Source organism: Elephantulus edwardii, unplaced genomic scaffold, assembly GCF_000299155.1.
Source record: "Elephantulus edwardii isolate Elephantulus edwardi_28Jun2011 unplaced genomic scaffold, EleEdw1.0 scaffold00109, whole genome shotgun sequence".
Taxonomy (NCBI): domain Eukaryota; kingdom Metazoa; phylum Chordata; class Mammalia; order Macroscelidea; family Macroscelididae; genus Elephantulus; species Elephantulus edwardii.
In genome coordinates this window covers 8,526,275-8,552,537 of record NW_006399859.1, presented here as the reverse complement: position 1 = coordinate 8,552,537, position 26,263 = coordinate 8,526,275, and the positions used below count along the sequence as shown (strand labels likewise).

The 26,263-nt window shown below is 35.2% G+C and overlaps 1 protein-coding gene across 1 annotated transcript in view; it reads right to left on the bottom strand.

Annotated features, from left to right (window-relative positions):
* SOX6 (SRY (sex determining region Y)-box 6) overlaps positions 1-26,263 on the bottom strand; it is a 704,108-nt gene that overhangs the window by 546,154 nt on the left and 131,691 nt on the right. The window lies entirely within an intron of this gene.

Here is a 26,263-nt window from a genome sequence, read left to right as displayed (position 1 = left end):
GCAATGAATGAATGGAAATCCAAAACCTCTGTAAATGTTTATTAAAATTAATAATAAAAAATGTATAGGGGAAAATACAAATATGTAAATAATTTTTATATTATTGAGCTCATATAAACCATGAAGTATCTCCCAAATTAGTATCTTCTTAATACAGACGATGATAGTAATGACATGAGAAAATAAAGAGAATTTTAAAAGAAGCAATGCAATGAAAGAGAAAATGGATTCTTTATAATGAGGAATTTCTTTTCTATAGAATAAAAGTAAAATTTAGTGGCTGCTTCTCATTCTCAAAAGGCCATCAAAGTTAGGGACTAAATTTCTGAATTTTGGCTGCTAGCCCTAAGTCTAATTAATCATCTAGTAACACTTCTCCACTTGGAGGGGCTGATATAGCATCAACAATTCCTTATCAAAATCAACACTGTGTAACACTTAGAAAATTAAGTGTTGTAATCTATAAATGACCAGGTCTGTTTTTTAAAAATTTATCCCACTGGACAATATATCTTTAAAATAACTCTGTACATACCTCCACAGTAATTTTTAAAGCCATATGTATTTTTTCTTTTATCATGTAGAACATTTGCTTGTTGTTATAATTCCCTATATGATATATATACACATTCTTCACAGAAAATTGCAAATATAGTCCATTTTCTCTTGAAACCTTTTATTTTGTAGTACATGGCTTACTTCCTTAAGTCCACTTTCATCAAGTTTCTCTCTTTTAAATCTCAACTCTTCCCATTTCACAGACACATAGAGACACAATTTCAGATTATTTTAAATACATATTTAAACATACTAGTGACATTAATTGTGAGTCATTCATGGAAAAAACAAGGTAATGAAAGAAAATCATTACATATTCTAAGTAAACTTTGGTAAATTTTTTCTGGCATAATGTTACTAAGCAAAACAACAACCCCTATGAGAGTATGTAAATTCTCATGCAAAATCCTCAGTGAAGGAAAGAGAGACAAAAAATCAAGTCATTTACCACCAAAATAACTTCATTTTTACTTCTTACAAGTTTTTTTTAGTATCTCAAAGTTACTTTTTGCCTATCATCAAACCTCCTAGCTATCATTTAAAAAAATCTTTCTCAAGCACATCATCATTTGTACTCATAAATAGCAACATACCTGGCACAGTATACATAAAGAATAGCCAAAATTTTAATCAAATACCTCAACTTCAGGAACTCGTGTCTTGCTTTTGTCCCTTGGTGACCAGTATCTTAATTGGAAACTTCTATTGCTGTCATTATTTCTAATTTTAATCATCCTCTACCTCCACACCCTTCCACGAAGGTAACATAGCTTTTATCTTTGACTTACACATTTACACCACAGGGCAGGAGGGTGGGGAATGAATTACTATTTGCTACATTCTTTCAATAATAAACTGCAGCTAAATAAGGAGGACTTCCTATTATGGGATACCAATACACATTCTTCACCCAACCTAGATACTGAACAGAATTGCACTATTGATCTTTATTTGTCTGAAATATTACCATTTCGTATGAAAGTAAGATATACTATATTTGATGCCCCCAAAATACCTTTTGTCCATCTGAATAAAATATTTTAACATTGTGTTTAGCACCAAGAAATCAGAATGACATTTTAGAATTCATTGTAAGGTAATTACCCACTTCAGTTTAGGTCTTGTCTTAAAAATAAAATAAGGAATGAAAAAGATACTAAAAGCTCTTATTTTTATAAAAAATAATAAGAGTTGTTTGTAGGCAAGCAAGATTTCTGTATTTTAAGATGGTTAGCAGTAAGCATTCAGAGTTTTTAAAATGACTGCCAATCAAAAAGACGCAAAGTTTGAATCCACCAACTACTCTGCTTAAGAAAGATGGGCAATTTCCCCCTGCAAGTTTTATAACTTTTGAAAACCCACTGGAGGGTCAGCTATGAGACAGTTTTGACTTAACGGTACATAAAACAATAACAACGACAATACATGGAAAGAATTTAATGTGTGGCAAATATTCTAGTTGTTTTACACATAATTAACTCATTTAGTCTTCAAAACGGACAGCTAATAGAATAGGTATTATTATCTGGAGAAAGTAACAAAAAAATACGGAAGGAATACAAAGTCATTGTACCATTTGAAAAGAGGCAATGATAATGAAAAGGAAGTTCACGCTGCACTGAAGGCAATGCGAAAACATTAGGCCCCAGAAGTTGATGGGATACCAATTGACATATTTCAACTAACAGATGCAGCAGCCATGGACACACTCACTAGTCTATGCCAGGAAATATGGAGAAGAACTGCTTGTCTGACTGACTGCAAGAGATCCATATTCATTCCCATTCACAAGAAAAGTGATCAAAAAGAAAGAAAAAATTATCAAACAATATCACTAATATCGCATGTAAGCAAAATATTGCTGAAAAATCATCTCAAAATGGCTCTAACAGTACACTGACTGAGAATTTCCAGAAGTTCAATTTGGCTTAGACAAAGTTGTGGCACCAAGATTATCATTGCTGATGTCAGATGGATCCTGGTTAAAAGTAGAGAATATCAGAAGAATGTCTCTTTGTGTTTTACTGACTATGAAAAGGCATGTAACTATGTGAATAATAACTAACATTGAGAAGAATGGGAATCTCAAAACATTTAATTATGCTCATATGAAACCTATACTTAGACCCAAGAATCTGTTGTCTGAACAGAACCAAATGAACACTGAATGGTTTAAAATCAGGAAAGGTGGGCCAGGGTTGCACCTTTTCTCGATATCTATTCAATCTGTATGCTCAGCAACTCATTTGAGAAAGCTGGACTATGAAGAAAAATATGGCATCAGAATTAGAGGCAAACTCATCAACAATATGGGTTACACAGAGGACACAACCTTGCTTGCTGAGAGTAGATGTACTTGAAGTGCTTGCTGGAGAAGTTCAAAGACTGTAGCATTCAAGTTGGATTGCATGTCAACATCAAGCAAACAAAAATCCTCACCAGTGGATCGAAAAGCAACATCATAAGAAATAGAGAAAAGATCAAAATTGTCAGCAATTTTATCTTACTTGGATGATAATCAACACCCTGGATATCTGCAGTCAAGTGATAGGAGATGCACTGGATTGTGAAGGATGCTGTCAAAGACCTCTCCAAATTACTGAGGGGCAATGATGTCAGTTTGAAGACCAAAGTGCACCTTATTCAGATCACTGTGTTTTCAATCATCTGGGAGCAGGACAATGAATATGAATAATAGAAAAATAATCTGTGCCAATGAGCTGTGCTGTTGGAGAAGAATACTGAGTATTCCAAACAACAAACAGTTAGGTCTTGGGGCAAAGTGCAACCAGAGTGCTCCTTGGAAGCAAGGTTGGTGAAGCTTTGTCTCACACACATTGAGCATGTTGCTAAGAGAGGCTATTCTTTGGAGACAAGTAGAGTGCTTGCAAAGGTGAAAGGTGTAGTATCAGCAAACTAGAGGAAAACCATCATAAAATTGGATTGACACAGTGACTGCAGCAATGGGCTCAAGTGCATCAGAGATGGTGAGGATGGCACATGATATGGCTCAGATCTATTGCTCAAAAGGCCGTTATGGGTCGAACCAAACTCAATTACATCTAACAACAACAATTACAGGGATGCAATCTATAATCCCAGAACACTTGATTGTGCTTATGTGAAACCTATACTTGGGCCAGGAGGCAGTCATCAGAACAGACCAAGGAAAAACTTCATGGTTTAAAATCAGAAAGGGTGTCTGCAAAAAAAAATGTGTTCTATCTCCATACCTTTTCAATCTATATGCAGAACAAATCATCTGAGAGGCTGGGCTCTATGAGCAGAAATATGGCATTGGAATTGGAGGAAGACTCACTAACAACCTGCATTATGCAGATGATGCAACCTTGCTTGCTGAAATTGAGAAGCACCTGAAGCACTTGCTGCAAAAGGTCAAGAAATACAGTCTTAAATATGGACTGAAGTTCAACATCAAGAAAACAAAGATTTTCACCACTAGGACTGCTGGCAGCATCGTGATGTATAGTGAGGAGATTGAGATTGTTAACAGCTTTACTTTGCTTGGCACCACAATCAACACTCTTGGTACCAGCAGCCAGGAAATTAAAAAACTAATTGCATTGGGAAAGTCTGATGTCTGGGATCTCTCCAGAGTACTGACAAGCAACAATGTCAGCTGACACAGGCACTTCATAATTACTTGTTATGTGTCAGAAAGCTGGACAATGACTAGGGAAGATATGGAGAATTGATGCCTTTGAGCTGTTGTGCTGGGGAAGAGTGCTGAATATACCATGGACTGCTTAGGATAACAAACAGGTTTGTCCTGAAGATGGTAAAACCAGGCTGCTCCTTGGAGGCAAGTATTCTGAAGCTTTGTCCGATATACTTTGGGCATGCAGCAAGGAGGGAGCTAAACAAGATCCTCAATGAGATGGATTGATTCAATGACTGGAGAAATGTGGGTTGGTATGTCAGCGACAATAAGGTTGGCACAGGATAGAGCAAGGTTCAGAGATGTTGTACATAGGGTAGCTATGAGTTGCCAGCTATTTGATGGCACATAACAACAACTACAGTCTGTAATGAGTTTCAGGGGTAACCCAAATGCAGGACAGCTCCAGTGATTATAATCCACCACTGGCTCCTCAGGAGAAAGATGGGCAATCTCCTCCTGATGTCACATATAGCCCTGACAACCTGATGGAGGGTTGCTATGAATTAGAATCAACTTGACAACAATGAGTAAGTGGTTATTATGTAGTTACACATAATCACTACGTCCCTTTATATATAAGAATCTTTTATTGTTCTTACATACCATTGAGTTGGTGATGGCTTATAGCTGACCCTTCAGTGAGTTTTCAGAAGCAGCAAATCACACGGGAAAAGACTATCTATCTTTCTCCTACACAACAGCTAGTGGATTTGAACTGTATGCTTTTGAGTTGGCAGCACAACTTCTTACCACTAAGCCACCAAAGCTCTCTTATGTAATAGAAACACACAGAAATTATCTTGCTAAAACACATACTCATTACTGAGTTGATTCTACTCATAGCTGTACTATTGATTAAAAAAGCCAGGGTTTGAGATCAATACAATGCTATTTTGGCTGTTACATTAAATTCAACATATAAATTGATATTCTTTTTATAAAGAAAACCAAGCGAGCAAAAAATGCACTCAATCCTTAAATATAAATTATGAAAAAGATGCTTATTTTTACAATAAATAAAAGTGACATTTCTTTAGATGCAGTTTTATAACTTTGTTGCTCCATACATCTATTATACAGCAATGTTCCTATAATAAAACAATGAGGAAGATTAAGACTGGAGAGCATTATGCTAAGTGAACTAACTCACTCGCATAAGGATAAACGTTGCATAAGACCATTATTGTAAAAATAGAAGGATAACTAGTAAAACATGTATGAGAGCACAAGGTGGGAAGGGATGTGAATGTAGGGGTACAGTTAGGTAGAGATAGAACCAGAGGGTTGCACAGTTTGGTGGGTGCAGAGGGAGGGAAGGAAATGAGAAGGATCCAGGTGAAAATACAGGCCAATGATGGCAAGGCCCAATGGGAATTTAATTTTATAAAACATAATGCAAAAAAACCCCAAACATAATGCATGAGAATCATTGTATGAAACACAATGTAAATGAAGAATAGTGTGAAACACAATGTACATAAACTTTGTAAGCAAATCAATCTTAAAAAAGGAATTAAAAACCAAAAAACACGTTTCAAAATAATAAGCTATTTACTCCTAAAAATGATTCTTCAGGACATTGCTCACAATCTACTTGCTCTTACATAAAGTAAAATTTTCATGTTTTTAATTATTTGAAGAACACAATTGAATTCAAGTCCTGGTCCTATCATTTCTTAGCAATATAATATCAGACAAATTACTCAATTTCTCTAACTCAAGATACTGGTTTCTGTATGCCAGATCACCTTCCTAGAGGCTGCTGCAGGATAAATTCAATTGATAGAATACATATCAGAATACACAGCATCTAGTAAGTGCTCAATAAGTGTTTCTTTGTTATCTAAGGAAAAAATTACAAGGAGTTATTGAGTGAGTTAGAAAGGACTATTGATGTAAAAACAGCAACATGGTGTTGTATAACACAAAGGAGCTCTACAAGATTTTCATTTCCCCCTTCTCACCTCACTTAATAGCTCATAGCAGACATATGAGACGAGAGGAGTATGGGAGGAAAAGTAATATTACGAGAGATAAATACACTAATTAGAGAGAAAAAACAGCTCACCATACGTAAGCACAGGTATTGACAGAAACCCAGAAAGCTGACATAAAAAGTCAAAAAAATACAACAGTCTGTTGATCATTCGATAGAGAAGAAAATAGACTCAATATTCTTTAGCTCAAGAAACAGCTCAGAAACCAGTTGTTCACACTGAATTGCCTAGCCAATAAGAAAAATTTTAGGATTTCAATTTGAAAATCAGAATACAAAACTATATGGGATAGCCACAACTTAGTATATGCTATACCAAAATATTAGCAAAAGCCATCTTGGGTAATGCAGTAATGGATGACTTTAATGTTCTTCTTTGAAGTTTCTTATCTTTGTCAAAGAGAGCTCTGCTGGAATAGTCCATAGGGAGTTGCACAATTAACACAAAGCTGGTGCTTCTCTGGCAGTTTTAATCTATCAGGGAGAAAGACAGACAGGCAATCTCCTTCCATGAGATTTGCAGACTCAGAAACCCAATGGAAGGTCAGCTGTGAGTTGGATCCAACCAGGAACACAACAATAACAATTTTCCAATCAATAACATCATTAAATTTTAAAAGTAATCTTTATATTTAAAGATTCATTCTTTTAAATCTAAGAAATGCACAAACATATAGTACAAGAGTTAATTCATTCCATAGCAGGACTTTCTGGTTCAGATGAACTAGAGATCGAGTCAACAAAGCTAAGTACTATTATATATGTAATCATTCATTATCAGTATTAATGAATGCTAATATAAAAGTAGATATAGAGGTATGGAGGCAAAACAAACAGATGTAGGCTGGTCAAAGGGAATACACCCAAGACTATACATAAGCTTGGCAAAGGGTATGTCAACAGTACAGAACAATAAGAGCCAACAAGGGTCAAAGTTATGTAAACTTCTTAATCATAACCAAACACCCTGAGTGAACAGCTTTCTGGTCTAGGACCTCAGGACCATAGTCAGGGGGGACATTAAGGTCAATTGATATTAACATAGTCCACGAAGACAGTGTTCTACATTCTACTTAGGGGATTAGTGACTGGGATCTTAACAGTTGACAAGCAGCCATCTAAGGTACAATGATAGTCTCTTCCTGTCTGGAACAAAGAAGAAGGAAGAAAAGCAAAGATGCATAAAAAAATTAATGCAAAGGATAAATGGTTTATTTGAACTTCATCCTGCACAACACTGAGACTAGAAGAATTTTTTTCAAGTTCAGTTTCCACTGCTAAAGAAGAAAAAGTAGGCACACACAAAAAAAAAAAGGTGGAGAAAATTCAAAATTACATAAGTGGGCATACTTACTGGTACTTGAGTGTTTCAGGGATGACACAGGTTAGGAAAAGTTTCAGATTCGTTGTTCATTGGGTTATTATGAGTAATACTTGCCTTTATGGCAACTAACAATGACAACAGCTGGTACAATAGATACTGGTAGAACCCTCAAGACTATAACCCTGAATCATCCTTTGAACATGGAACTAAACTCCCCCTGTGGCTCAACTTTCATCCAAACAATAGCAAGGATTATAAGGCACACAACAGCATCTGGGAGGTATTCACTTCCTAGATTAATCAGCCATATAAGATCCAAAGGGCAGCATTTGCCCAGAGATAAAACTCACAAGGCAAAAGAGCTGAGATAGAAATATTATTAGAAACACAAAGAGAAAGCCGGAAGAGTGTGATTACACTGTGGGTATTAGAATAAATATCATAAACAAAATGTGTATGAAAGGTTGAACAGAAAACAAATTAGGCTTTGTAAACTTTCACGCAAACACAATAAAAAGGAAGAAAAAGACCCTCAAAAACATAAAATTGTCCAGGCTCACTGGTCTCAGACCTGTGGAAGCCCTGCAACTACAGGCCTTAGTCAATCTTTCAACCAACAACAAAATTCACCACCTAACATCAACATTCAGATAAGCAATGCACAATCCTATAGGTGGAAAATATCATCAGGAGATGCTTCTGAAAACAATCACTCATATAAAAGAAAAATGGTAACATCTGCCCAGGCACTGAGTTCAGAAATCAGGAAGGGGTAGGATTAAAGGATTAATGGACATGATACAAGAAAAAAGCAGTTAAGAGTGCAATTACATTTTTAGTATTGTCATTGAAATAAAATAAATAAAATTTACATAAATGGTAGAATAGAAAATGAATTTGTTCTATAATCTTTCACTCAATATAGAAAAATAAAAATAATTTCAATATAAACAGAAAAGAAATATAATTAGAAAGTTTTAAAAAAGGAATAGTTCTGTTTCAAATGTTCAACATTAAACCTAGAAAAAGAGTAAAACTGATGAGAAATTGATCCACTGCAATAAACAATGTGTTTTTCAAAATAAAAAAGTGGTTTTAGAGATGCTTTTATGAAATTTGTTTTTTTAATTTTTTTTCTCCTTTTCTTGTGCCTTAATGAAAAAGTTAAAGGACAACAAAGGTGAAAGGCAGTTGAGGATCAGTCAGTGTTTCAGTCTATGGTATGCAGAGTAGTTGAGAGCTGGACCCAACTCCACAGCACCTAATAACTACAATTGAAAGTGTACACAACAAATTATCTTACCATCAATAATTCACGTGCAAATTATTCCAGGACATTGGCTGCACTCCTCACATGTTAGCACTCTCCTTGTTTCTCTTCTAAGCTCCTATTTCCCAGTCTGGTTTCCTTACCATCATCTATCTTTGCATCTTTGATTTTGGGCAAACATGCCTTTTGATCTTCAATGATGTTGTTTCATAATTTCATTTTTTATTTGACTGGAAGGTAGTTTCTATGAGTGTCTTCAAGTTCAAATGAGAAGGCTATCTTCATATAATATATTGGCTGTGCCTTTGGTTTCTTTCTAGCAAATGGTCTTAGTCAGATTGGATAGTAAGAATGCCTGGGCACCATGTAGTTCTTCTAGTGTTGGGTAAGAGGAGGCTGTGGTTCATCTGGGCTATTAGTGCAAAGTACTATTTAAATAATGGGCAAATTAACAGAAATCTTGTAATAGGAGAGACAGTATGTTCACCTCTATTTTTGCTTTCAAAAATTCTGACACACTCTCATTTCAACACAACACCCTCAGCAAAGAGCAAAAACTGAAAAGTTCAAGTTGAAAAATCAAGAAATATAATTATTACGTGAAATATTCCTTTTCTAAATTAGAAAAAATATATTAGGCAAATTTAGATACTACAAAAAATTCCTTGACATTGCACAGCTGAGAAGTAGGAAAAGTACCAGACCCCCCCAAAAAAAAATAAATAAAAGGCAAATCAAAATACCAGAAATAAATTTAAAGCAAAATGTTTTATTTTTAACCAAATAATGCATTTCTCTCTTTGTAACTATCCTACCAAATATCATGTGCAACACTAGCAACAATGCCAGGGAGCTACACAATAGTTATCAGAGGACAGGAAGAAATCTTACTAATTTATAAATAGCACATCTTTACAGAAGGACATATCATTTCCTCATTAATCAGAGGATAAACTTGAAAAGGGCTAAAAGCAGAATAAAAGACTATAAAGTAATAGGACCTTCAAAACTTTCAAATATTCTAAATATCGGCATTGTCTTCAACAGTATTAACAGTAGTACTGATAGTGATAGTATGGTGCCAGAGCAGAATTGATAGTTTAACTGAAACACAGACATATAGTTAATCTGGAGAAAATTAGAACTAAAACTTTGATTATATGATCCCTTTTTCCCAATTAATATTCAATTTACCCTTTCTAATTCCCCATCTGATCAGCTGTAACTCAGCAGTGACTATTTCATTTCTTTCCTTGTACTCTGTTAGTACACTAAACACAGTGGATAATATCAATGTTAGAAACTTCTGTATTTTGTAATCCACAAGTTTCAGTCATATCTACGTATTGTTTTCTGAAGAGCATTTTCTTTTTTTAAAAAAAATGTACTCTATTCTCAATAGTTTGTTATTTTCTAGTCTTAAATCTATCACTTAAAAAAACCCTTTTCAATAAGCTAAAAAGTTAAAGGGAAAATAAATCCAAATAACTATCTTCCCTATCCCGTTTGGAAGCATCTTACTCCATTTTAAGTTGGATACATCCAAGTTTGGAAATTAAACTCCTTGTAAGCACAGGAGACACTGAGTTTTTCATGCTACTTGAAAGGGAGAAGGGCAAAATAAGTATTTCTAGTTCTAATTTTTAACTCTTTTGAATTAATTAATGCAGTAGAAATCCCAAGCAAGTGCTATACTGAATTGAGTACAAAAGAGAAAAATATGTAAAATATTACTGAATTCAAATTTTGTATTTTTTTTCCTCTACCATGTCCCTTTCTGCTATCAAACAGTCATTTCAAATGAAGAGGACAGTTTCATATTTATTACTATAAAATTGCTTTGGGCCACGTTTGTATGTTCAGAGATCTGTGGTATTTCAAGCCATACTGCTCTTTGAGGTCAATCCCTTGAGTATGGCTCTCAGACTCTTGGCTTTATTTCAAAGCTGTCTTTAGCATAGTGTAAAACTCATAGGAAGGCTGCTCGTATTGATATGCCTAGACTCCCGAGGAACAGTATCACATGTGATTTTACGTTTAGTTTGAGAAACGAGGTAAGATGAGAACTGGAGGAGAAATCCATTCTACTTTAATAATTTTGATGCAATGCAGGAAACAAAAATCAAAGTATACTCTAATGATCATGTCAATTTCCTGGTTAAAACTTTATTTTCCCACAATCTATAGGATAAAGTCCAAACTCCTTAGTAAGGACACAAAGCACACTGATAATCTGATTCAAATCATAATTCTAACCTTATCTCCTGCTACCTACACATACTCAGCACTTTAAGACAGAATCTTTTCTATTTTCTACTCATTATCTAGTCTCTAGTTAAATTGGCCAACTTTCTCCTTAATTTATAGTTATCCAAATGTTATTCAGTCTTCTCTCTCCTTGTCACCAAATTATCTAACTCCTACTAATCGTGTAGGCCTCAGCTTTAATATTACTAAGCAGATACATTATCCTTGCTCCTAAGTCCAAGTTAAGTCTTCATTTTCTTTCACAGTATTAACATTGTATAGTTAAATGTTTACTTAATGCTTTTCCCTTCTTTGGTAACTCCTAAAGAAAAGGACAACATGTATTTTATTTCATCGTTCTATTTCTGTCCCATACACATTTGGCACTCAATGCATACAGAAGATTCTTTCATTATCCAAACACACACTATGTGAGTCTCCAAATTAAAAAGGACTGGATAATCATCAAAAGAGAAGCATATTCATTAATGAACTTCTATTTATAATATTAGTTTTCATTAAAACATTCATCCCAGATTAATCTGTTTCTGACTCAGGTCTTCAGGTTTTTAAAACTTTGATAATCATTGTACAGTAGTTTCAAACTTGGCTGCACACTAGAGTCACATGGAGAACTTTTTAAAAATTTATTTAATTGGCTGGAGTATAGTTTCAGCATAGGGATACTTTAAAAAATTTCTAGATAATGACTTTTTCAGTTGAGGTTTAGAACCACAGCCTAGCCAATTTCTGGATATTGCATTGTTATATATTAAAACCAATATTCAAAATAGAAATATAATGTTAAATGAGTACAAAGTTAAACTACACAACTTGTAAATGATGCAGGACTTCATAGAGTGAAAAAAAAATAGAATGCTGAAGAATAGTTTAAATCACAGACAAAGGAAGATCTCACAGAGATAGACGAGATCAAAATTTAACAAAAACTTATCAGGAAAGATAGATTGATTATACAGTAGATGATTCAAAAGGGAATGCTTTGAATATAAAAGCATTAAGCTAGGTTAAGAAAGTTTTTAGAACATTTTCTTTGTAAAAGTGTTATGATAAAAAAATGTTATGATCATTCTACAATAGTAAATTATTATTATGCTATCCCAACATTTGACTGAAAATTTACTCTTTAAAAACCTACAGGTAATTCAATCTTTTAAAAATTAACTGATAGAATAAAATTAATCACTGATCATTTTGTTTAGCCAAAATTATATTATTATTCCTTTAGCTTTGACTGCAGCAATGGGTTCAAGTATGTCAGAGATAATGAAGATAGAACAAGATAGGAGAGTTCAGCATTTCTGTTCATAGAGTTGCTATGAGTCATACTCAACAGTACCAACCAGCAACAGTAAAAACCTATTTACTACATTGAAATACAAAAAATTAATATACATCAAATGTGTATGACTTTACAAGAATAGTCCATTTTGCTTTTATTCCCTTCATATCATTTCCTTGCTTTGACTCATTACAATGCCTCCAGTACATTTTGAAGCAGAATGAGTGAATGTGAACATTATTTTGTGCTCCACCAAAGGAAGAAAAGCAATCATTTTTTTACCTCTAAGTATGACATTTGCTGTATAATTTTGCTAGATAGCCTTTTCAGATTAAGAAAAGTAGGGCATAATACTTAGGTAGTTGAACTGCTAACCTAAACGTCACACCTCTCTGGCAGTTAGAATCCACCAGAAACTCTGAGGAAGAAAGATGGGCAATCTCTTCCCATGCAAGTTGGTCTCAGAAACCCACTGGAGGGTCAGCTATAAGTCAATTCAGACTTAACAGCAATGATTGTAGCTTGCTAAGAGTTTTTAATAATAAATTAAGTATTGTCAAATAGTTTTATGAATATATTAAAATTTTTATATATTTCTCTTTTACACTCAATTTCAAAGTGGCCAACTGAAATGCGCAATAACTGGTTTTACTTTAATGCTGCAAAGAGCCTTCTTGATAAATTTTTACATGTATATCCTGACATTTGTCTTCAGAGAAATATCCCTACATCTGCCTGTGCATATGTATCCATATGACATAACAATTGCCTTTCACCATTTATTTCATAAAAATATTTTCACAGGCAACACAAAGTGTTTATCCTCAACTCATGTGACTTAGGCCTCTACACAAAAAGCTCAAACCCGCTTTATCATGATTTTATTTAAACTACTGTTCATTTGTTCCAAATTATATGTCATTCTTTTTAAGGTCACACCTGTTTCTCCTTATTTCTGGATCCTTAAGAAATCAGGTAAGGACATGGTCTATTAAATTTTATCCAGTAAGATTTAACTTATAATAAGCTGAGGAGTGTGTCTATGTTAATGAGCTGTGTTTAACCATCTCTAGTTGCTAGAAATTAACTACTTTGTATCTTAGAAGAAAAATAAGTCTTTTAAGTCTGAAACATAGAGGACATCTATCTAACTCACTTTATTTGTTAGAAGAATCTTATTATATCCTCCAATATACACCTTTATTTTTATGGAGGATAGGGTGGGAAAATATTAGTTAATATTTATAATACTGTTGTTGTTGCTGTGTACTGCAGTCAGAACTGACCTATGACTGATCCTCTGGCAGGTTTTCAGAAGCAGTTAATCACAGTTAATGGGAAGAGATTGCCCATCCTTCTCCCATAGAGTAGCTTGGGCAACCATGAACCGAAGCTTCTTGTCACTAGGCCATCTATTACTAGAAATGTTTTTAAAAACTCTTTTTTCAGTCCTCGCTTCTTTCTGATTTATATCCTGGTTTTCATATTTGCGAAACAGATGCTATATTCCTGTGTTAACTACGTATAAAGTGTTACTGTGAGAATTTCACAAGACCATATATTTAAAAGTTCACTAAGAAGTTGTTAAAGCAGAGATTAGTGGACAGATGGGGAGTTGAAAGAATAGGTAAAGTGCAACAGGGACTTAATGAGATTGACAAAAAACATTGATCAATAGTAATTATATAAAACACAATGTATATAAATGATTGTACATGAATGAAGCACAATGTATATAAATTATTGAATGCAAGCTAATAAAAATAAAATGATATTTCTTCTTTTAATAATGAAAAATATGGTAGAATTATTATAAGTAATGATAATTTCTATGGACACAAATAAGTTTCCATCTTTTACACCATGATACTTTAAATACATTTTCTGTTCTATTTTCTTTTTTCTCTTATTTAGCCCCAACATCCACACCCACACCCACACACAGGTAATTTTTCAGCATTGGACTTTAATTACAAATAGTAGTAATTGTGTAGCTAGAGTACGAGATAAATATATTTTAAACTCTAATCCTACTCTCAGACTAATTTCATTTTCTTTTCCTTTATGATCATTTTTTCCTACATTATTTTAGGAAAATAAAATCAAACTGTCTAGCACTATAACAGCAACTGTTGCCACTATGGTTTTGTAGAAGTTGTTGTTGTCATTATCCGTGTTTGGTTGTTGACATTCTCAGTAGCATAGGAAGGACTGACAAGATCATGCCCTGAATTAGGTGCACCTTAGTCCTCAAACTAATATCTTTGCTCCTCAACAATTTGTAGAGGTCCCTGACTACAGTGCAATATATCTCCTGATCTAATTGTTGGTACCAAGGGTATTGATTCTGGATCCAAATATGATGAAAGCCCTGACAGTTTCAATCCTTTCTCTATCATGATGTTGCTTATTGGTCCAACAGTGAGAATATTTGTTTTCTTAAAAGTCATATACAACATCTCATAATTTTCCTCTTTAAAATACCAGGGATCTTTGCTCTACTGTATATACTAATTTTTTTCAACGTTTTCAGTGCCATAATAGTGTTTTCATATTATGACTACAACCATAGGAATTACTTTTTAACTATATAATCTGACACCTCAATTCTTATATCCAGGAATGCATATTCCCTAAAATTATACAAAGTGAAAGATTACACTGAAAATTGACAACAATGATGAACAGCTTTTAACTATACTACAGCTACATAACAAAAACTCAAAAGTTTCTAACTCTTTCAACATGATCTTTGCTAGAATCAAGTTGCACAATCTTTTAATCTTAACAGTATACTCAAACTAACCCACAAATTCCATTTTTATGTGTTATAACTTTCTCTCTCAGGTCCCCATTTTTTTTTCTGATTCACCACTCTGATAGTAACAGTTATTAAAAACTAGATGCTAAATGTAAAGGGGAACAAAAAGGACTAGCCCAAAGGATGGGACAGACGTGAAACAAATAAGCTCACAAAATTATAAATAATTCCAATAGTAAAATTTGTCACAGTATTTATTCCTGTATTCTTAAGACTGGACCAATAGGCAACGTCATGATGGATGGAGGGGAGATTGAAACTATCAAAAGCTTCATCTTGCTTGGATCCACAATTAACACCCTTGGTACCAGTAGTTAGGAAATAAGATGATGCACTGCACTGGGAAAATCTGCACTTAAGGACTTCTCCAAATTATTAAGGAGTAATAATGTCAGTTTGAAGACTAAGGTGTATCTTATCTAGGTTATAGTTTTTCAGATCATCTGAGAAATGGACAATGAATAAGGTCACAGAAAAATAATTGATGCCTTTGAGCTGTGGTGCTGGAGAAGAGCACTGAACATCCAATAAATGGCCAAGAGATCAAACAGATATGTCTTAGAAAGGATGCAGCAAGAATGCTCTTTGGAGGCAAGAATAATGATATTTCACCTCACATACTTTGGACATGTTGCTGGGAGGGGTTCTTTTATGGGGAGGGACATGGTGTTAGGAGGATGGAAGGTTGGCGAAGGAGAGGAAGACCCTCAACTAGGTGGATTGACACTGTGACTACCACAATGGGCTCTTGTGTATTAAGAAAGAACAGGGTCCAGATCTTTTGTTCCTAGGGTCCTATGAGTCATACTCAACTCGACAGAACCTAACAACAGCAACAACAGCATTCATTCTTAAGAGTGCCTTTAAACAAAATTTCTAGGTGTGTTGAAACAGGATCATACTATTATTACTTAGCCTTACTTTCATGCAAACTAATAGCTTTAAAACTATACAATGATTAAAAACATGTATGTGCAGAAAATGAAGGTTATGATTTGTCATGAGTAGCAGTGATTCAGTCATTCCAAAGAGAGGGAAAATTTGTTTCCTTAAAAAGTTAGAGATAGAAATATGATCAGATATATACATTATCAAATAAACCTTCTACTAAGTACATATTCTAGAGAAATATAAAATTTGATGTGAAGATAGATAGATGATAGATAGATAGATAGATAGATAGATAGATAGATAGACACATCTTTATTCAGCAACATAGCAAAAAGTCTGAAACAATTCCAATGCCTATCAACAGTTTAATGATTAAACTATCAAACATAGACACAATGGAATGCTATGCATCATTAAAGAATAATGAAGGCTCTGTAAAACATTTTACAACCTATGTAACCTGGATAAACACCTCTAAAATTGGAGAGTATTATACTGAATGAAATAATTACAGAAGGATAAATTTTATATAAGTTCCACTATTATAAAACATCAAGATAAGGCTTGCACACAGAAATAAACTTTTTTCAAGAAATAAACATTTTTTGATGGTTACCAGGAAGGGAAAAGGAGGGAGGAAATCACAAAGTAGATACATATTAACTGAAATAATGGGAAATAAAATATTTTTAAAAGAAAATGAGTCTGTCAGCATAACCTGGCCAAGGCAAGGAAGATGATTCAAATTGCACAAGAGTAAAAGACAGCAAAGTAAATACTGTACATTTAAAATTTTACAATAGTAATACAATACCCATGGTGGACAATGTTTGGTGGAGTTCACTAATTAAAACAAGCTTGGAAGCAGGAGTGGCATCCACTTCCAAAATAGCTTGCCTCCGGAAACTCTATGTAGTTGGAGAAATGATGAAAGTTAAACAAGGGCTCAGGTCTTTCATTCATAGGGTCACTATGAGTCATCTATGACTCAAGAGCACTTAACAGCAACAATAAATACCAACATAGAGCTTTGTGGGCCTGGTGGATAGAAAGTGATGCTGCCAAGTCAAAGTGGGTGATTTTTAATATGATGCCCTCAGGCCTTGTTTTGTTTTTGATCAAACATTCTTCTAAGCGGTATAGCACTGGTTTGTCCATTTGCTGTACAGAACTTGTGGTTGCTGTGATGCTGAACACTGTGACACTGATGCATCAAATGTGATAATGTTTACCCATGGTGGACAGTGTTTGGTGGAGCTCCCCGATCAAAACAAGCTTGGAAGCAGGAGAGGCATCCACTTCTGAAATAGCTTGCCTCCAGAAACTCTATGAACTTGGAGAAATTATGAAAGTTATACAAGTGTTCAGGTCTTTCATTCATAGGGTTGCTATGAGTCTACAACTCTACAGGACTTAAGAACACAATGCTGTTGTTTTTATGTGCCATCAAGTCGCTTGTGACTCATAACAACCCTATGTACAAGAGCCCTAAATACCGTTCTATCCTGTGCCAACCTCGCTGTCTCAAACACACTCATTCCCACCCCTCCACTCACAGAATCAATCAATCTCATCAAGGGTCTTCCTCTCCTGCACCGTCCCTCCACTCTCCCAAACATGATGTCCCTCTCAAAGGACCAGTCCTTCCTTGCAACATGCCCAAAGTATGTCAGACGAAGCTTCAGAATCCTTGACTCCAAGGAGCATTCTGGCTTCACCCTCTCCAGGACAAACCTAGCAGAACCTGTTTGTTCTCCTAGCAGTCCAAGGTATATTCAACACTTTTCTCCAGCACCACAGCTCAAAGGCATCAATACTCTTTCTATCTTCCATATTCACTGTCCAACTCTCCGATGCATAGCATGTAATTGCGAAGACTATAGCTTGGATCAGATGCACCTCAGTCTCCAGCCTGGAGATGTTACTCTTCAGTACTCTTGAGAGGTCCTCCACAGCTGACTTTCCCAATGCAATTTGTCTCTTGATTTCCTGATTGTTGGTACTACGAGTGTTGACTGTGGAACCAAGCAAACTAAAACTGTTAACTATCTCAATCTCTTCACCATTCATATTGATACTGCCAATTGGCCCAGTGGTGAGAGTCTTTGTTTTCAACACAATACAATAATCAAATTTGAAAATAAATGAGTGTGTATTCTGACATACTTTGGACATGTTGTAAGGAGAGACAGGTCCTTGGAGAGGGACATCATGCTTGGTAGGGTGGAGAGAGAGAGCAGGAGAGGAAGACCCTCTACGAGGTGGATTGATTCAGTGACCGGGGTAATCGGGATGGGTGTGTCAGAGGCCATGCGATTGGCACAGGATAGAGCAGGGTTTAGGGCTGTTGTACATAGGGTCGCTATGAGTTGCAAACGACTCGATGACACATAACAACAACAACAACATTCATAAGTGTATATATAGGTACAGCAGAGGCCGGAATAGTATGTTAACAAGGATCTGCCAGAAATTCAAGCTGGATACAGAACCAGCCCTGAAACAAGAAATATCATTGCTAATGTCAGATGGATTCTGGCTGGGAGCATAAAATACCATAAAGATGTGTACTTGTATTATATTGACTATACAAAGGCATTTGTCTTTGTGGATCACAATGAATTATGAATAAAATTGAGAAGAAGAGAATCCAAGGACACTTAATTGTGTTGATGCAAATTTTGCACATAGACCAAGAAGCAGCTCTCTGAACAGAACAAGGGACTACAGCATGGCTAATATCAGGAAAGGGTCCTTCAGGATTATATTTTTTCTCTACACCAGCAAAAGAGAGGAAGATCCTCAGGAGGGGTAGAAACAGTGACTGCAGCAATTGACTCAAATATGTCAGAGATCATGAGGATAGTGCAGGATAGGACAAAGTTCATATCTGTTTTTCACTGGATCACTGTCATATTCAACTCAATAGCACATGTTAACAATGACAATCAATATTCAATCTGTATGCTGAGCAAATAATTCTAGAAGCTGGACTATATGAAGAATATTATGGCAGAAGATTGAAGGAAGACTCACCAACATTGTTTATTATACAGATGACACAACATTACTTACACAAAGTGAAGAAGATTTGAAGCATTAACTGAAGAAGATTAAAGATTAGAACCTTCAATATGAATTACATCACAACATCATAAACAAAAAATCCTTACTATTAGACCAATAGGCAACACCAATGCAGACAAAAGACTGAAGTTGCCAACAATTTCCTTCTACTTGGATCAACAAATAACACCAACAGTAGTTACTATTGACAAGAAATCAGAAAGCATATTGAATTGAGGATGTGATGTCAAAGGAAATAAATATATGATTAGGTATTATTGGTATGACAAGAGCCTAGAATAAGAGCTGCATATTAAAGTGGTCTGGGGGGGGCAGGGGCTGTATAACAATGAAAGAACTTTTTTAAAAAAAATGAACTGGGGGGAAGGGGGGAAGGGAGGAAAATGTGAAACAGTGAATGAATGGAAATCCAGGTTCTTTATAAACTTACAATAAAATCTCAATTAAAAAAAAATCCTAAAGAGCAAGGACATCAGTTCAAAGATTAAAATGTGGCTGATGCAAGCCATGGTATTTCTGAAAGTTGGGCAATGTATAAGAAGGCTGAAGAAAAATCAATGTCTTTGAGTTGTGGTGACCGATGGTGAAGAGTGTTAAATATATATCTCGACTGCCAAAAAGACAAAATGCCATTATTATTTGTTACTTATGGGCAAAGTGTTCTTTAGAGTCTAAGGTGGTAAAGCTTCTTTTCTCATACTTTCAGTGGTGAGGGAAAAAGCATTATGCTGGGAATGTAGAGGATCAGCATAAGAGATGAAGAATCTAAAATAGATGGACTGACTCAGTGACTGCAACAATGGACATGAACAGACAAAGATCACGAAGATGATGCAGACTAGGGCAAGGTTCCCATCCATTGTACAAAGGGGCTCTGGGAGTCATAGACAATTCAATGCTACCAAACAGCAACACTGCTATTGAGTCAGAACCAACTCAAAACTAATCTCCAATGTGCTGCAGAGGCTGTAAATCACATAGGAGGAGATTGCTCATCCTTTTCCAGTACAGCTGCTAGAATTTTTGCACCGTCAGAGAGGCATGGCTTTTGAGTTGGCAGTTCCATTCCTTAAAAACTATGCCACCAGAGTTGAACAACATCATCAGAGGATATTTCTACACATGTATTTATATGTGCTGCAAACAAGTGTATATAGGAGAGGACACAATGTTGTTGTGTGCCATCAAGTCAAATGTGATTCACAGTGACCCTATGCACCACAGCTCTGAACTCTGTCCTATCCTGAGACAATCTCACTGACCCTGACACACCTAACCCCCTTACATCAGTCACTGAGTTAATCCATGTGTTGTCCCTCCACTTTTCCAAGCAAGATGTGCTTCTTCAAGAACTGGATCCTCCTAGCAGTATGCCCAAAGTGTGTCAGAGGGACATGCTTTGCCTCTAGAAAGCAACTTGGTTTCACCCTCTTCAGGACATACCTGTTTGTTTTCTTAGCAGTCCATGGCATGTTTAATATTATTCTTTCTCTAGCAACATAACTCAGATGCATCAATTATTCTCCTGTCATCTTTAGTCATTGTCCAGATCCATGATGCAAGTATTTGCAAAGACCATAGCCTGGATCAGACACATCTTAGTCTCTAGACTGATATTATTGCTCTTCAGCAATCTGGAGAGGTCCCTGACAGCATATTTCCCTAATTAAATTTGTCTTTTGATTTTCTGACTGCTGATGCCAAGACTGTTGTTGATTGTGGAGCTGAGAAAACTTAAATAGTTAACAATCTTTTCTCCATCTATCATGGTGCTGCAATTGGTCCTCCAGTGGTGCAAAGTTCTAAAAACTTCTTAAACATCTTAAGGGACTAGTCACTGGACTTGGGGATCTTAGAACAATATTCTCAGGGGAATTCTGCATAATGTGGCATAACACAGCTCACAAAATCAATGTTTTACATCTTGCTTTAGTGAACAGTGACTTGAAAGTCTTAAAAGCTATGAACATTTATGATGTAACAATTGGTCTCTCATTGCCTTAAGTCAGAACTAATTCATAGCTGACCTTCCAATACAAGGCAAAGGCATATCTTTTTCCCTTTGAATTTTTTCAAATTTCAGATTTTAACTGCCCATCTTTAGGGTAGCAGCACAATTTCTTACCCACAATGCCACCAGAATTCCTTTGTTTGAAGGGCGGAAATCAAAGACTCAAAGAAACTGTTGGTTCATACGCCTAATAGACCACATAAATTATAGTCTCAACTACCCTGAGACAATGAAAGTTAGATAGCAATCTGCTACCACAGCTGATGGTTCCGATCAGGGTCAAAAATAGAAGGTCCAGGACAGAATGGGTATAAAACAAAATTCAAAATCATAAAAAGACAAAGCTTATTGGTCTTTTTTATTATAGAGATTGGTGGAACCCCTGAGACTTTATTGCTTAGACATTTTTGAAAGGTTGGCAGTGAACTTGCCCTCAAGGATCAACAACTTTCAACCAAATAATAAGTAGGTTTATAAAGTGAATAATAACACTTAATAGGAACTACTCCTTTGAACAAACAACTCTGCAAGGTCTAAAGGGCAGCATTTGTCCAAAAACCAAAGCTTAGAAAGCAAGAAGGGGCAGGAAAGGACTAATGGAAGTGGGAGCCCAAGGAGGAAGTGGGAAGCAGAATTATGAGGATTGTAACCAAGGTAACTAAACAAAGTATATATAAGCTGAAAACTAATATAATCTTTAAACTTTACCCAAAATAAAATAAAAAGTAAAATAATAAAAATAAATTTTAAAAATTAAAAAATGGCAAATGTATATGACATTAAAGGCAAGTATAAGAAATTGTCCATAAATCAGTGAGACATCAGTAGCCTAGTATCAGTTGCCTAAAAATTGGAATTATATTTTTTGCAGGCAGACAATATTTGAAGTAAAAATTCTCTAACAAGAAATTATATTTAAACTGAGATCTGAATAATAGAAATCAGTGTGATGAAGAATGGGGCAAAGGGCACGCCCGCTGAGAAGACATCTTTATGTGAAAACCTTAGGACAGGAGAAAAGTCAGAGGTACAAGAAATTGAGACTAGAACAGTATAGTACCTAGATTAGGTGACTTGACAGCAATAGCAACAAGGAAGGCTATTTGAATCCAACAGCTCCTCCATAGGAAAAAGATGAGTGATCTCCTCTTTTGAGATCTACATCCCCTGAAAATCTGCTGAAGGGTCAGTTATGAGTTGTTCTGAGTCAATGGCACATGGGAAGAAAGGCAAGAGTTGAGGCTGTCAATACCAGTTTCAGGCTTTGCAAAGCCACATCATTGCAAATTATGCTAAGGAATGTTTCTTTCCATTAAAGTGTAATAGAAAGCCAAGAAAGGGTATTTCTTGACTCTCAGAGAATAATCATTGAGTTTTTCCTACCATACAGTCCATAAATGATCTAAGAATGTAAATAAATGTAAAAAGAAGCAGCATAAGAATGATAAATATCAAATAAGGATGTGGTAATTCTGGCACAAAGATAGGGGAGATGTAAATTCCGTAAAGGGCCTACAAGCCTTTCAATCATACTGATAATGTTGTAATTCTTAGAAGTAACTAAATTATATTCTTTGTGCAAATATGATTGAAATTTTCATAATAAGAATTTACTGGTTCATATCTTCCTTCTCAATTTCCAGGGTCTCTCTGAAGCTTAATTTTGAGAAAGACAAACATAGAGAATTTAAGAATGTTCTTTCATATGTACTTTGTTTCCTGGGTCTTTGTCTTCTAGATTTTAGCCTCGGATGTCAGGAGCTTTTTAATTAGCTTATCTTTTGTTTTAGCATACAGTATAATCCTCATAGCTTTCCAACAACCACAGAGTTAATACTGGGATTAAATGAGATAAAGCACTTAAAACAGCATTTATCACACAAGAGTGCTCAATCAATGTTAACCATTATTTTTTTCATTCCACATACTACAGTTTACTATTCTCAACCCTAAATATGGAGGAAAATATTAGAACTAAAAAGATAAAACCAACCACCAACTAATTAAAAAAAACACAATAGAAACAAAAATCCCTTATACAATTAAGTGATATTATGGTATTTTCATACACACACACACACACACATAGACATTATGTATAATGCATATGCATTATGTTGTTGTTGTTGTTTAATGTCGTCGAGTCGTAGACGACTCATAGCGACCCTATGAACGAACAGCCTGAGCATGCATATGCATTATACATAATAATAAATACACCTACATAAACACATACACATAAGATAGATGTGCATGTGTATCTATTTCTAACAATTTTTTTAAATGACTTTTATTCTCTATTCTCTATTTCTAACATTTAATGCATAGGTTTTGAGAAATCCCATTTCCTACAAGCATGTAAACATTAAATAACAAAATATTAATTTAAGGCCCTTTATTTAGGCCCACTATTAAAACACTGAAATTCCTTTAAAAGTACACACACACACACACACACACACACACACACATCTTGCATTTGATCATGGACAACTGCGGTCTCAGGATAGTCTAATAAGTTTACTGCCTTTTCCTAAATACAACAATGCCAGAGAAAACTGATTTATGATTAAATAAACCTGAAGTGGTATGGCTCACACTAAAAGACTACTTTTGTAATCATAATGCAAAATTTAAACCTTAAAAAATTAAATACTGACATCAAAATGTCTTCTGCAATAGAAGGAGAAGCCTTTTGTGGCTAAACATTACTAAAATCTTTTATTTTCACTTTATTTCCTTTGTCCAAACAGCACAGATCCTCTCATTTCTTCTTCCTTCAAATTTACAAATATAATAAAAGCTGTCTTGGAAAGGTCCTTAAACATCACGATGAAATTAGTTGAAACCCCGAAAACATTTTAATGTAATAGTTTTGTTCTATAGTCTGAAAGTTATCACATTAAAGCTCAAAAGAATATTACACTTTAAATTGTGCTCTAATGCCTGACAAATGAGAACTTATTTCTGTGGAAAAGTTTGTCACTCCTGATTCTCTAGTTTATTACTTGAGGTTTCCATTTATTGTTTTAGTTATTCCTCCATGTCCACTTCCTTGTTCCTAATCACAACTCTAATCATGTACTTTTACAAATATTCACATTTAAATAGTTATGTACACTTAGGTAAAAAATTGTTGGCTCACTTGTGGGACAGTCTATGTTGGAATCTCATTAAAAAACACAATTTGGAGCACTTGAGATTTGTTCCCAATGCCTGTAAATAGATATTAGAGCTAATTATTTAAGTATTTCAACATTCTACTTGGTTTAAAAAGTGGATATAAAAGATTAATTCCAAGTTTTGTTTTACTTACCACGCTCTGCCATTCCACCCCACTGCCTGAACAATATTATCAGCTCTTCGGATACTCATTCTTGCTAAGTAAAAGGATATTTCTTCTCCAGCTGGATTAATAATCAACTTTCTAGATAGTTCATTTGTAATTCTCTTTCTGGTTAACCCTTCGCATTACAGCAGCCTCCTTAACTCATGCTAATCAATTTGTGAAGAGGAAAGAAATGAGAAATTAAATCACACTGATCAATATAAATGGAATGTAAAAATGAGGGACAGTTTTGATTAGTCACAAAGGACAATCTGCCTTAACTTTTAACACTAAAAATTAGAGATCTTTAAATTACAAATTCTGAAAGTGCTAAGGTCATAAACATGAGCCTAAATAAACAAGATATATGAGAAGGAGAACTTACTAGGCTTGCAACTCACCAACCGAATGCATACCAGACCTTGCTTCTTGCATTCTTACATGTAGATAAATACAACTAAATTCCAGGACGTACAGACTTTTTTATTTTATTTTTTTTTTAGTAGAAAGGTCTAACTTTGACCCTCTCTCAACAGTTATATATAGTCAACTGACCCCTTATCCTACAATAAATGCCATCTCGGGCTTTATAGAAATTCTTCCCAAATGCATTCACTCAAAATCATAATCAAAATTTTAAAAAGTATTATTTTAAAAATTTAAAAGAACTCTATGAAATATATTGTTATATTTTATGTAAACTGTTTTCAAAGATGTAGTTCAATTAATCTGATATGTTGTTGTATTTGTTATGTGCCGTCTAGTCACTTGCGACTCATAGCGACCCTATGTACAACAGCCCTAAACCCTGCTCTATCCTGTGCCAATCTCATTGCCTCTGACACACCCATCCCGATTATCCCAGTCACTGAATCAATCCACCTCAAAGAGGGTCTTTCCCTCCTGCGCTGTTCCTCCACCCTACCAAGCATGATGTCCCTCTCTAAGGACCTGTCTCTCCTTACAACATGTCCAAAGTATGTCAGACGAATCCTTGCCTCCAAGGAGTAGCCTGGTTTAACCCTCTCCAGGATGAATCTGTTTGTTTTCTTGGCAGTCCAGGGTACATTGAATACTCTTCTTCAGCACCACAGCTCAAAGGCGTCAATTCTTCTTCTATCCTCTCTAGTCATTGTCCAGCTCTCTGATGCATAACAAGTGATTGCAAAATCCATGGCCTGTATCAGGTGCACCTTAGTCTCCAGAGAGACACCATTGCTCTTGAGTACGTTAGAGAGGTCCCTAACAGCCAATTTTTCCATCGTGATACATTTTTTATTTCCTGGCTGCTGGTGCCAAGAGTGTTGACCGTGGAGCTGATCAAACTGAAGCTGTGAACAATCTCAATCTCTTCACCATCCATCCTGAAGCTACCAATTGGTCCAGTGGTGAGAATCTTTGTCTTCTTGACATTGATATAAATGTTAAAAATTTAAAAAAAAACCCACAAAACATTTGCATCAGGACTATATGGGTTCTTATTAAAATATAGACACCTGAATCCCAATTCTAACATTCAACACCACTGATGATTTTTATACACACAGAAAATTGAGAGTTCTAGGGCCATTTCTGGCCTCACATAAGAGAGACTACAATACAACTTCTTGGTATTCCAAAAGAAATTCATTACTCTTGCTATTAGTCTGAAAGGGAGCTCTGGTGGTTCAGTGGTAAGGAAGTGTGCTGCCAACCCAATGACAAGTGGTTTGAATCCACTAGCTGCTTCATGGGGAAAGACGGGT